General features: G+C 39.2%; 1 pseudogene; it reads left to right on the top strand.

The window, feature by feature from the left end:
- The first annotated feature begins 2,915 nt into the window (after positions 1-2,915).
- LOC127968717 (gastrula zinc finger protein XlCGF8.2DB-like) lies at positions 2,916-14,068 on the top strand (annotated as a pseudogene).
- The last annotated feature ends 214 nt before the right edge of the window (positions 14,069-14,282 follow it).

Genomic DNA, 14,282 nt, shown 5'->3' with positions numbered 1-14,282 from the left:
AGTGAGGGCGCGTGTGTTCAGCCCGCCAACTTGTCGGAACTCCTCAGGGTCTACATCCTTCGGAGTACTCATTTGAAGGATGTTACATCACAGTGCCGCGACGAAGGCTGTCCAAATTCGTAGGATCCTTCAAATGTGGCCCACAAATACGTCTTCCTTTTCCCCGAATTGGAAGGATGGGTGTGGTGGATCCTTTCCCGTCCTACCTATCCCATAATTATTTTCGGCAGAGCCTAATGGCGGACGAAGCATGCAGTAGCGGAGTGGGAGAGGAGTATGCTTTTCGATGTAAGTTTTTTTAAAACTGGCTTTTCAAAAAAACATATTTTCAGTGGTTGTCTAGTTAAGCATTTTGTTTTAGCGTTTAGTATTTTTTTTACATTTGTATGTTTATATGTAAAAAAAAAAAAAAAAAAACATTTTTTCCTTACTGCCTGTGTGAATATCCCCTTACACACAGCGAGTGATTGAAGCTGTTTTTAATGCTTCTAGGGACGAAAGAGCAGACAGAAGTTTGTATAAAGCTCCGGGGAGAGAAGAAGAAGAGGAGAAGGGACAGTGACCAGGTGCTGTTAGACCTCATCAGGGAGGACATGAGGCAGCAGAGAGAGGCTGAAGAGAGGAGGGCACAGGAGAGCAGGGAGAGGGTGGACAGGCTCTTCTCCATTCTGGACAGGCCCGTCGTCAAGGGGGGGCATCGGGGGGCAGTGCCCCCCCAAATTACTTTTTGTGCCCCCCTAAATGTAACGCACAGAACAATTAACCAAACTTGCATTACTGTGCATTCACGCCGCCGGCGTCGAGAGCGTCAAAGTGGCCGGAAGTCATTAATTTTCAATTTAAACCAGCGTCGAGCAGCGGCGCGGCGCGACTTGGCCTTTGAGAGTGTCGAGCAGAGTTTAAATAAAGGCAACTTTATGGTAATGAGCTATGACGCGATTGGGCAGCAACCAATCGGAACGTAGAAGTCAACCACTTGAGAGGATTCCAGAGGACGCAGCTCCGATCACATTAGTTCCCAAGCAAAATAGAGGACAGGTTGATTATTGCTGTTTCGCGTTTGCAGTAATCTATGATGTGCCCCTGTTTGCGTACAGGGACATAAAAAAATAATTAAAAGTGATACGTGGACCAAGGTGTCTGAGATCGTTCATTTTAAGTAAAGGATCTTAATATTTCGTCCACAACAACATTTAATGAGATCAATTTATAACGTTACCCTCCTTGTGGTTAGTCTGCATTAGATCAACAAGTCTGTTTGCTTTGCGTCCACTTCTAATACAAAATAAGCATTCGGTCTACGTCAGTGCATTTGAGCGCTCACGAATCTTTCTGCAGCGTCGTGAGCAGATCGACAAAATCTATTTTTGACGCTTTTAAATAAGATATTAAAGTTATTGTTTACTTGCTTGTCAAAGGTAGTCATGACCTGGTGGTACAACCTTCAGGGCAGACACCTCAGCACAGAGGTGGTCCCGCCACTGAGCGCCACTGATGGCCTCCATGTCTGCCTCCCCCTCATCTTCCTCTACATCGTCCTCAGGTTCATCCTCAGTTGCCAACATGTCTCCGGCACTGAGGCAGATGTTGTGGAGGATGGTGCATGCTGTCACAACTTGCAATAGCATATATAAATTTAGTATATTGTGATATTGAAAAAAAAAAAATTTAATATAACACTGGCTGGTAACTTACATGAGGAACAAAAGTGTAGTGCACCTCCAGCGCTTGCAGGAAGATGGACCGGAACCTTGTCTTCATCATTCCAAAAGCACGCTCTATAATGGAATGATGGCTGTTAAAGCGCTGGGCTCCCACACCTTGTACCTGCCTCTTGTAAGGAGTGATGAGGGGCATGGATATCCTCCATCGGCCAAGATGAAATGCCCTGGAGGAGGGTAGGATGACTGAGCGTACAGTGGGCTGTGGCGGAGCACCCTGGAGTCGTGCACCGATCTTGGCCATCCCACGTACGTGACTGATGGTCACAAACAGCCTGAAGGATTATGGATGGAAACAGTTTACTGTTTCTGTAGCACTGACCATCAGGGCCGCTCGGAGGCTTGATATGGATGTGACAGCCGTCGATGGCACCTGCAGCTTTGATAAAAGCTCTGTGGCTTGCCAGACCTGCAAACCCACGGGACACTTCTTCCAGGTGCTCCGGGGTCTTCGGGAGGAAGATGACCTCCTCAGTCACTCGGTGGACAATGTAGTATAAACTCCAATTATGTTTTAATACAATGCACATTATACATATTACATGAATAATTATATACATATTATTGATATATATATATATATATATATATATATATATATATATATATACATATTATTGATATATATATATATATATATATATATATATATATATATATGTGTGTGTGTGTGTGTGTGTGTGTATATATAGATAGATAGATAGATAGATAGATAGATAGATAGATAGATAGATAGATAGAGTTTCCTCTGACAAAACAAGCTAAAGTTTATGCTTCGGCTCAATGAATTTGAGAATACTTAAAAACATAAATAAAAATAGGCTAACGGCTTACCTGGATATGACTGTCTTGTAGTCTGATATAAAAAACTCTCTGACAATGAGCAAAGAAAGTATTTAATTTATTTAATTGCTTTATTTCTTCCAAAATAATTAAAATGAGGAGAATAACTCTTTGTTTGTCCATTTTTCCGCTTCTTACTTAGCGCTGTCACGGTTGCTAGGCGACAGGATATCTACATCCGACTTCCGGGTTTTGCGGTCGTCGGAGGAACCCTCCTCCTTCAACCGGGTAAGGAGGATGCAGACCCTGAATTTGGACACAGCCATTTTGGCATTTAAGCAGGACTTTTATTTTGGTGGGGTGATGTGACATCACAAGGCTGCATCAAGCTCCTGCAGATGTGATTCGGCTGAGGAAAGGTTTGTTTTTCTCTTTCAAAGGTTTTATGTCAACGCTGCACATATGAGCTATCTTCAAATTATGTGAAATAGGTAAATTAATGTTTAATGTAAGATTGCAATGCTTCATCTAATGTCACTGTGCATTATTTCTGAAAGCGCATCTTAGTAATAGAAAAGCTGCATCTCATTTCTCTTATCATGAATCACTTCATAGTAAACACAGTTATAGATTACAGTTGCTCTGAATATTAAATACATATGCCATTTTATTTTATTTTTTTTAGTTTTTTGGGCTAATCAGTTGAAGGCTGTTAACTCAGACAAAGATGACAATGCACTGACTACTGAACAAAGGAGTTAATTTGAGAGGCACCAAGAGATTCAGTTTGGAATTATTTTTTTTTTTCTTCATTTTCATCATGACAGTACAAAAACTGGTGAAGCAGCTGCGATCCACGTGACACAATTATAGAGATGGCGTTCATTAAAGAGGAGAGTGAAGACTTCAGGATTGAAGAAGTATTCAGTCTGAAACAAGAAGAGACTGGGGAACAAACAGGTTGGTTTTCATTCTCATTGGATCCTTATTAAAATGTCAGTCTGATCAACCCAACCAATGCTTGGACCCATTTTAATGTGGGTGTGGAAGAATTTTATATCCAAACTTGTGGTTTGCTTTTAATCTTTTACTGAATATTGATCAATGAGCATCTTTCGTCACACTCGATGGGCCTTAATGAAACTTGTGTAAATATATCAGCAAAATTTGAGTAATTTTCATGTAATACAGACCTTCCCGAAAACTCTCTTCTGGATTTACAAGAGCTTTGTAAATGTCAGATTTGATAGGTAAACGTGTATGTTAATCAATTCCAATCATCGTAAGTAGAGCGCATGTGCCCAATAATCCCCAGCTATGAATTACAGCTATGAAATTGCATGTCCAGGTCAGTATTAAAAACAAATTAACAAATCGTAAACATGAATAAATAAGATTCAAATTAAGTGAGCTCTGACATTAGTTTTCAGTCCCATAAATGTCAAAATTATGTGTAAAATAACTGCTTCGTGTTCACTGTTTAATTTAATAATAGATAATTTTTTACTAAAGTTGTTTTGTAGTTTGATTAAATTTTAAAGACACAGACAGTAGCAGGTTTTTATTGGCTATAACCTTTTTAATGTGGCTGACACTCCCTCTGAGTTCAAACAAACCAATATCCCGGAGTAATTCATTTACTCAAACAGTACACTGACTGAACTAACAACATCACATAACGAACAACAGACTGACTCGTTCACGAGTCAAGAACCGTTTCTGTCAGACGCGTCCGATTCGAGAAGCGAGGAGCTGATGATACTGAGCATGTGTGATTCAGTGGGAAGCAGACCGACACACACAGCGTCTGAACTGAACTGATTCTGTGCTAGTGTTATGACCACGGGGAAACCGAAGACTTGAATCAAGGGCAATCATCGCAAATGACGCCATTACATCGAGCGCAAAAGAACCGGTGAACCGTTTTCTTCAACTGGTTTATTGAAACGAACTGTCCGAAAGAACTACTGGTGATCCGAACACCGATGCAACCGGTTCTTCACTCGTGAACGAGTCAGTCTATTGTTCGTTATCTGGCTCGGCTCGGTGTTCATCACAGCAGTTCAGTCAATGTACTGTTTGAGTACATGAATTACTCCAGGATATTTGTTTGTTTGAACTCAGAGGGAGTGTCAGCTACATTAAAAAAGTTAACAGCTTAAGTCATTTGTGGATTAATGCATATTAGAGATAAAGTCGAATAGAAAATAAAGTCGTTGTTTTTGCTATTTTTGGACCAAAATGTATTTTCGATGCTTCAAAAAATTCTAACTGACCCTCTGATGTCACATGGACAACTTTGACGATGTTTTTCTTACCTTTCTGGACATGGACAGTATATCGTACACACAGTTTCAATGGAGGGACTGAGAGCTCTTGGATTAAATCTAAAATATCTTAAACTGTGTTCAGAAGATAAAAGGAGGTTTTACGGGTTTGTAACAACATGAGGGTAAGTTATTAATTACATAATTTTGCCATCTGGGTGAACTAACCCTTTAAGGGAGTCTTTTTTTTGACTTCACTAAACAAATGTGCTGTTACAATCCAGCAAAAGATAAAGATGCAAACATGTAGGTCAAGTAAAAAAATCTGTATCGAAGTTGATTATTAGCCTACTCTTGAGAAAGAGTTTGATCGTTTTTACTGTAGTAACTGAACGCGACATGCAGTTTGAATGCTGAATGGAGGATAAAAGACGGAGAGAAGTGTTTAGAGAACTTGACTCAAATATTCACCTGTACCTCACATTAAACAGAGAAATAGTTTCAGAACACTTAAAATATAGAGCACAAAAACTTTATTGTGCTTTATAATGTCTATGTGGCTTTCATGGGGCATAATGATAGAATAGTTTATGCACTATATCTGATTTAAATCGGTCTCATCTGACTGATACCCAGATCTAGCAGGAAATGCCAGTATCTGAGTGATACTGAACGTCGGATCGGCGCATCCCTAGTAAGCATGTGATGCATAAAATAATGTGATCAGCAACAATAAATGGCAATTAAATGAAAACTACCTAATGTTACAGAGAGAAATGTCTATCAAGGATGTGGCAAAGGGCTGTCTAAGCTTTGGGGGAGCTTATGGACGTGAGCTACTGCATATTTGCTTTGATCATCCTACTGAACATAATCCAGATGTAGAACCTGAAAATTTGGTTTGTTTAAAGGTAGAGGATATGTTCTTTATTTTGATGTATTGCATGTTCAGATGTGAAAATGAACAAGAATGCTTGCGGTGGCTGGCAACTTTTGGAACAATTTGGAAACAAGCAGAGTATGAGTTTTTTTTTAAGTACATAGTGGCATCTGCTGTTCAAAACTAGTCAAATCACCTTTACTTATATAGTGCTTTAAACAAAAAAGGTTGTCAAAACACCTGAACAACATTAATTAGGAAAACCTTGTCAATAATGCAAAATGACAGTTAAAGGCAGTTCATCATTGAATTCAGTGATGTCATCGTTCAGCTCATTTCAGTATAAATTGCTCTTATTACTAAGCTAAGAATCGTCTCGAGAGAGAATTGCTATGCATTTGGAAAATCTCAGAATCTATGCGATCATTTCTCGATTCAAAATGCATCCATTTATTTTCTCAGCCCTAGTATTTTGTCCAGTCTTTCACTCACAATATTGATTCTTCGGTTTAGTTTCAAAGATGGGCTACTTGAGCCTTTTAGATGAGGTTGTTGTGAGTTTTTAACCTGTGCTCAAAACCACTCACTTTATCCAACCAATGTCTTGTAAACAAATCTTTGTTTCCAGGCAGACTGTTTGAAAACCACAGTGTGTTAATTACTCCTGGAGGTACTACCTTTTAAAAGGAAATGAGATCTATAAACCTTGTTAGAAAAATGTAGCTGGTGGTGGGCGGAGTCCCAGACCCTATCGCTCTCTCGGAACCAGTCCGATGGTATCCTCATATGCAGCGGGATGCAACCGCACTTGTGGATCCAATCCCTGACAATAAGTGGTTATTAGGGCTTGTTTGTTCCACCCACTTGTGGCCGCGAGGGTTCTGAGCTTAAGAGCATAATCATTAACAGACATTTTGCCTTCTTTTAACTTTTTGAATTGAATTGAAGAATCCCAGACAGGCTTTCCACAGACTTCTCTGAAGTGGTCTACAAAGCTTGTGTAGGCCTGAAAGACAGGGTTATTCTGGGTCCATATGTAATCGGCCCATTGAAGTGCTTTACCTTGCAATTGGGAGATGAGAAATGCCACTTTGGATCCATCTGTGAGGTATAAGTGCAGTTGCATCTCCAGGACCAGCAAGCATTGGAGGAGAAATGCGCTGCATTCCTCTGCCGAACCAGAGAAGGGCGCTGGTTTGGCCATGGAACTGGTGTGCACAGTGTGACAGTGAAGAAGTAGTGGAGTTGTTGCTGGAAGTGCTCGCTGGTGGTGAAGGTGATGGAGTCATGGTGAGTGTTCGACATAAGGTGTCAACGATATCTTGGAAGGGGTCTGGATGGCTCATGCTTGTGTCTTGGTCCAGTCTTCTGTTACGGTACAGAGGGGTCGGAGACAAGAGATTACAGGGAATGGTTTATTGACACAAGCAGATCGGTGAACAGTGACTGAGGAGAGACTGAGAAGAAATACTGTCCTTTGAGTAGAGCAGAGATGAGATCCAAATGGTGATTGAGGAGATGGAGAAGAGGACAAGGGAGACACACACACACTCACGGAGGGAGCTTGGAGACGTTGGAGACAGGTAAGTATAACACATTGAGTCCTTAAAGTCAGCAAGTAGGTGAGTCCTATATACCCCTTTGCAAACACGTGATTACGACCACGTGACGACGCCATGACGTACGGCAGAATCACCGGAAGCACAAGCTAAATAGTAGTAGATGAGCGGGAAGTTTCAATCAGTTTAAAATAAATAACACAAAATTTTATGGCTTCTTCTATTGAACAAGCTGTCGTACCGTTATCGGTCGAGGTAGGGCATCTGGTAGGTTCTCACAAAGAACGGTATTTGGAGATCGCAGGATTTGATACGGATCTTTATTCCTCCGTTTTCACGGACCTCATTAAATCGCAGAGTCTATCCGACTTCATTCCACACGATATGTACCACTATGTGGTAAACAGGGTATCCCCATACACTGGTGCTGATCTCAAAACTGTTAAAAGTCTGGATGCTTACTAGTTCTTTGTAGCTGGCTGGGTTACAGGTGCGCGATGCTACTCTCACAGTGGGGGAGGTACCTCATAATGGCAAATGTAAGCAGTCAATCTAGGGTTTATTTTGTATTAATATCTATTCTTTACTTAAGTAAAGATTTATATAACATGTAGCCTATCTCTTTAGAGGACATGGTCGTTTGTGGCTGCCCACTTACGTTACCGTTGTTCACTGGGTGTGCCAATGCAACTTTGACCGGATAGTGGTGGTGTGAGTGCCTTATGTGCTGGATGACGGGAGTGCTGATGAGAGGCAGGTGTGTGTGATCAGTACTCAGGTGAAGGGAGTGTGCTGTGATTGGGTGGTGTTGGAACCTGGCGTGTCTGTGATAGTATGATGCACATTGAAGACAATATTCAGAAGCTGAAAAAAAGAGGGTCAAATGCTGGTTTACAAACAAACTATTACTGAAATACTAGCATGCTTGAATATAAATAGTGAAGCCGTAAATATCAATATACATAGTCAAATCAGTAATAATTTCAGTATCTTAAACTAACTCAAACCAGAAGTCATAGGTCAAAAGCACTAACCTTATAACTAAACAGTTTTATTTATTTAGAATGTTGGTGATTTTGATCTGACTTACTGTTTGATTTCACCTGCTAAGTTATTGTAGGTTGTCTATGGTTACGATCCCCTCAGCGTCTAGGGGTAAAAAGGGGGAAGTAACAAAAAGATAAAAAGGGGTGAAGAGGCAACAAAAGGCGAGAACACACTTCAATCCTCTGTCCCAGAGTGAAGAGGACACCCAGAGAGAGAGAGAGAGAGAGAGAGAGAGAGAGGAGAGAGAGAGAGAGAGAGAGAGAGAGAGAGAGAGAGAGAGAGAGAGAGAAGAGAGAGAGAGAGAGGAGAGAGAGAGAGAGAGAGAGAGAGAGAGAGGAGAGAGAGAGAGAGGAGAGAGAGAGAGAGAGAGAGAGATGAGGAGAAGAGAGGAGGAGGAAGAGAGAGGAGAGAGAGAGAGAGAGAGAGAGAGAAAATTTATTTACAAGACAAAAGAATACAATACAAAAGGGAAGTGAAGGCTCAGGGGAGGGCAAGGCAAAAATAAACAAAATAGTCCACTAACTAATTTAAGAAAGAGCTCCAACTAACCTTAAAATAAAAGAAAGAGCCACAATACCGTTTGCTCAATCACAACCTGGAACAATATCCATTAACAATCCATGCAGAAACAAATTAGCTACTGCTAAACACAACTATAATCTCTGCACAAAAAGCTAGCACAAGATTCAGTCTGGAGCAGGGGAGAAGTGTTTATTCAGGCAGAGTCTGAACTGCCCTTATATCCTCTTGGTCTTCAGGCACTCACTCACAAGTGAGCTACAGGTGGTGATGATTTGCTCTGAGGAGTAACCGAGAGAGAGAGAAAAAAAGGGAGAGACAAGAGCAAAAGCAAAAAAAAAGGGCATTTAACCACACCCACACCAGTTAACAACAGTGAAACTAATTTCAACAATAGTGGTATTAAAAATAATTATATGTCCCTGTGAACGTAACATCTATAGTTGTTCTTGATTTTACCTGTTAATCAGACCCCCCCATTATGGGACTCAAGGCTTAAAATGACCAACCTAACTTACAATTTCAATAGTTCCTGATTTCAGTGTGCAACACAAACTATTTTGGTGTCTTTTAAAAGATTATCCTTTGGGCTTCACTGTCCATTGTTCAGAGTTGATGATGAAAAAGTGAAAGTGACATTCAGCCAAGTATGGTGACCCATACTCAGAAATCGTGCTCTGCATTAAACCCATCTAAAATGCGCGCACACACACAGAGCAGTGAACACACACACACACACACACACACACACACTGTGAGCACACACCCGGAGCAGTGGGCAGCCATTTATTACTATACTCCTCCAGAGTCTCTCTGTTTTTTGCCATAAGACTACAGAAGCGCTTTCCAGATGGCAGCAATGTGAAAAGATGGTTACTGGGGTGGATAGAGTCCTTGATGGTTTTATCAGCACTGCTTTTGCAGCCTTTGAGGTAGATGTCCTGCAGAGAGGGGAGAGCAGAACCAGAAATGTGCTCAGATAAGTGCAGAACTCTGCAGGGTTTTGGAGTCTTGACTGGAGATGTTCCCATACCACACTGAGATAGTAGTCAAGTGTAGTCAATACACTTTCTATGGCCCCTGAATAGAAAGTTTTCAGGATTGCTGGTGTGACCCTGAATATCGCAGATGGTACAGTTTTTGCCTGGCTTAATTATTTTGAATGTGTGTAGTCCAACTCAGGTCCTCTGAGATGTTAAGACCAAGGTTCTTGAAGCTGCTCAACCTCTCCACAGGGGTCTCACTGATCATAAAAGGAGTATAGGACTTCTGAAATGAGTATAAGACCAAATCTGAAATATCCTAAAATGGCTGTTTCCAGCAATCTACCTCGAAATATAAACATTGTAGAAACATTTTTTCTAATTGGTTTGGAGGTTACCCCAACAGCAAATGTTTGATTATATCCTTAATATACAGCTGTTCTCATGTCCAATTAGGTTTTCTTTTATGTTTGCATTTTTTTTTCTTATCTGTCATGATTATTCTGCTAATTAAAAGGCTGTTTATATGCATATTACAAACATTTTATTAGGCAATTAGTCACAGAAAATTCCACTTGAAGTGGTGAAATTATGTAGTCCGTGACAGACAAATTGTCTATGTGGTAATACAGTACATCAAGCAGGACATCCATATGCTCACCCAACATTCATCGACCTCAAATATGGCTTATCATCTGAGATATGTATGTAGTAGCAACTTTACATGGCAGCTCAATCTAATATTAGCCTAGAAAAAAGTGTGCATGTTTGTGTGGAGTGTGGAAGCTGAACGCTACTGCAGGACAGATAGAGGCGCCAGTGTGATCATTTGCTCTTAAAATACTGTATCATTTTTGGTCATACAGATAAGAGTAATGCATCTTTTGTATCTGTAAAGACTTTACGTTTATTTATTTGCACTCAAAATAATAACGAAACACTGCAATTTTGTAAAATAAAGCAAACAGGATGTGCTTTCTGTCGTCTCGGACTCTGTGAACTTGAGCATGTCACTTCAAAACTTTGTGTATACTTGCCTTATTACAGACATGAAAAATATATCTATAGAGAGTTAAACTTTTAAATTAACCAATTCAAACAGAAAACAAATATCCTCACATTATGTAATTCGTATGAAACATGCATACAAGTGATGCGGAGATGAGTCACTGTCACAGACTTTATCTTAAACCGAAAACAGAAAGCACTAGAGTAACAATAAATTACAACATTACAATAAATTAAAACATTAATGAAGTGTACTTGCTGTTTTTCCCCAATAAATTCATAATTATTATATTTTGCAGATGCACTTGATGCGATTGAGCACTTATTAGGCTATGTAGGCAATTAGAGGCTCATTATTATGATTTATATGGTTTATTAATAAAAGTGCGACTAATAGTCGACTAATGCTGAAAATGAACGACTTATAGTCGACCAGAAAAATCTTTAGCTGAGGGCAGCCCTAATGCATACTGACTAATTGTTTATGAGAAGCGTACATATGAGGATGAAAATAACTGAATATATAGTCTACTTGTTTAATTAGTGTCACTTAGCCTGCATTTTAAAAACCTTTATTTGAATATGGCAATATAATATTGTGATCTACAATATTTCTATGAATAAATCTCTGATACAGACTATCAGCCACTTTGTGTATAGATAGTATGATGATATCATCCATAGCAATGAGGTCAACCCTGCCCCTTTACTCTTGACTCAGCAGCATTGTGAATAGGTTTTAAGATAAAACTATTTCCCTAAACACTATTAATGTTATTTAGGAGATCTCTTAGTGGTAAGATAAAATGTTTTGTGAATACGGGCCCTGATCTTGAGAATGTGCCAGAGACATTGCTAGTGGAACGTGTTTATCCTCTGGATAGTGTTCGCCGTTAACTTCCATGTTTCGTATACATAGATTGGGTTTTTGGACAACAATGATCTTAAGAATTTAAAGCTGATGAAGCTGACAAAGATATTAAATTGCTTTTGTATGTTTTTCTTGTTTTAGACTTGACTGAGGAGAGTCAAGAGCTGAAGAATATGGAAGAGAAAGAGCAGAAAGAGAAAGATCATGATTTAAAAATTGGAGAAAAGATGGAATCTAAGAATTTTACCTGCAATCACTGTGTAAAGAGTTTCAATCATGAACGAAACCTTAAGGTCCACATGAGAGTACACACTGGAGAGAAGCCTTACACCTGTCAACAGTGTGGAAAGAGTTTTACTCAAAAAGGAAACCTTGAAGTCCACATGAGAATTCACACTGGAGAAAAGCCTTATATTTGCTCACAGTGTGGACAGAGTTTTATACAAATAAGCAACCTCCAATCCCACATGAGAATTCACAGTAGAGAAAGGTTGTACACCTGCCAACAGTGTGGAAAGAATTTCAATCAAAAGCAAAACCTTAAAGTCCACATGAGGATTCACACTGAAAAGAAACATTTTATCTGTAAACAGTGTGGAAAGAGTTTCACTGAAAAAGGAAACCTTGAAGTCCACATGAGAAGTCACACTGGAGAAAAGCCTTATACTTGCTCTTGTTGTGAAAAGAGTTTCACACATAAAAGCAACCTTAAATCCCACATGAGAATTCACACTGGAGAGAGAAATTTTATCTGTAAACAGTGTGGAAAGAGTTTCACGCAAAAAGGAAACCTTGAAGTCCACATGAGAAGCCACACTGGAGAAAAGCCTTATACTTGCTCTTGTTGTGAAAAGAGTTTCACACATAAAAGCAACCTTAAAGCCCACATGAGAATTCACAGTGGCGAGAGCTTGCCAACAGTGTGGACAGAATTTCATTCAAAAACAAAATCTTGAAGTCCACATGAGGATTCACACTGGAGAGAGAAATTTTATCTGTAAACAGTGTGGAAAGAGTTTCATGCAAAAAGGAAACCTTGAAGTCCACATGTGGATTCACATTCGAGAGGCATTTTATCTGTAAACAGTGTGGAAAGAGTTTCACGCAAAAAGGACACCTTACATTCACATAAGAATTCACACCGGAGAGAGGCCTTACATCGTGTGAACACCGGAAGGAAGAGTCTAAAGTCTGTCGATGCTGGATACGACAAAGCAACCATTGCAAATCATATGAACGTTGTGCCACTATGTCATAATTACAGTGAGGGAGTACTTTCCGGGATTTGCATCATGCTTTATTCAGTGTAGACAGCATCATGATTTTGTCACGCTAAATATTACACACACACAACTATGCCGTAAATATCGCATGACCATTCACACCAGAGAGAAACATTTCATATGTGGTCAATGTGGAAGGCAGAGATGTTCACAAGTCTTCAACTTGGAGTCCGAGTCAAGTCTGAATTCTTTTAAATTAAATAGAAGACTTTTATTAAAGATTAAAAAAAAAAAACTGCACACATCAACTGTTGAATAAAAAAAGGGGATGCCTGGAAATCTAATTGTAATGAATTTAATCATTACTAATTAAATCAACACATCTACAAGAACAATACAAAAAACTTCAGGTAAGAATAATCAGCTTTATTATATGGCTTTTTAAATCACTCTTGTCATTATAGTAGTTACTTAATACAGGTTTTGATGAAGATTATAAAAAAAAAAAAAACTGCAGCTCGAAGAGAGCATTTTAAGACTGGTGGAGGACCTGCAAATAAAGACTGTGACAAGATGGATGAGTTACTGACAGGAATAATGGAGATCATACTGGATGATGACCATCTGGATCACACACACCTACATTAAGTATATAATTTTTTTGGCTATTGTTTCTCTCAAACTTTAATTTGCTTCTGTCATCTGATGTTAAACATTTTCCAATTTAATCTGTATTTATTTGACCATAAATTGACTGTTCTTTTTTCAAGGAAAAGGGCAGAACAGAACTGTAGAGTTGGAAGGCAGTTTAAGGTCTGATTTACTTCAAACAAAGTTTGTTTCATACTTCATTTGTGGGCAAAAAGAAGTTTGAAAAGGCTGAGCGACAGTATAGTGTTTCAGAACCTTTCAACACACCCACACTGCTGGATGCGAAGTGTAGATTCATGTAAATAATTATGTTGCCCCTAAACACAACAACGATGAAATGAAGTGTAGGCAATCTAGGTGTGAGACTGGCTCCAATGGTCAGAATATTATAGAAAAAGAATAATGATTAACAGCTGATTCTTAGACAAGTGCCATGTTTGCAATACAAAATAACCAAACCATTTCCATAATCAGTCCTTTATGGGAAGTGTGAAAGGCTCAGTCTGAAAGCTTTAGCATGATGTGAAAAAAGTTTACTTTCATTTATTTCATTAAACTGGATAAACTGTTAAACCTTTTTATGTGGTGTCATGATTTACTTTTGATAAAAACAAAGGTTTATTGTATGTTTGTTTGGCATTTCATTTATTGTATACACTTTAAATAGCAGCAGTATTTATTATCTCCATTTATTTGAAACTCATTTGGTACTTGCTACCTCAAAACTTTTACTCTTTAATTTCATTCTTTACATGGCTTTGGAAAACTTG

This window comes from Carassius gibelio, chromosome B12 (genome assembly GCF_023724105.1).
Source record: "Carassius gibelio isolate Cgi1373 ecotype wild population from Czech Republic chromosome B12, carGib1.2-hapl.c, whole genome shotgun sequence".
In the NCBI taxonomy this organism is placed as follows: Eukaryota; Metazoa; Chordata; class Actinopteri; order Cypriniformes; family Cyprinidae; genus Carassius; species Carassius gibelio.
The sequence above is the reverse complement of the archived record's forward strand: the minus strand, read 5'-3'. Positions and strand labels throughout refer to the sequence as shown.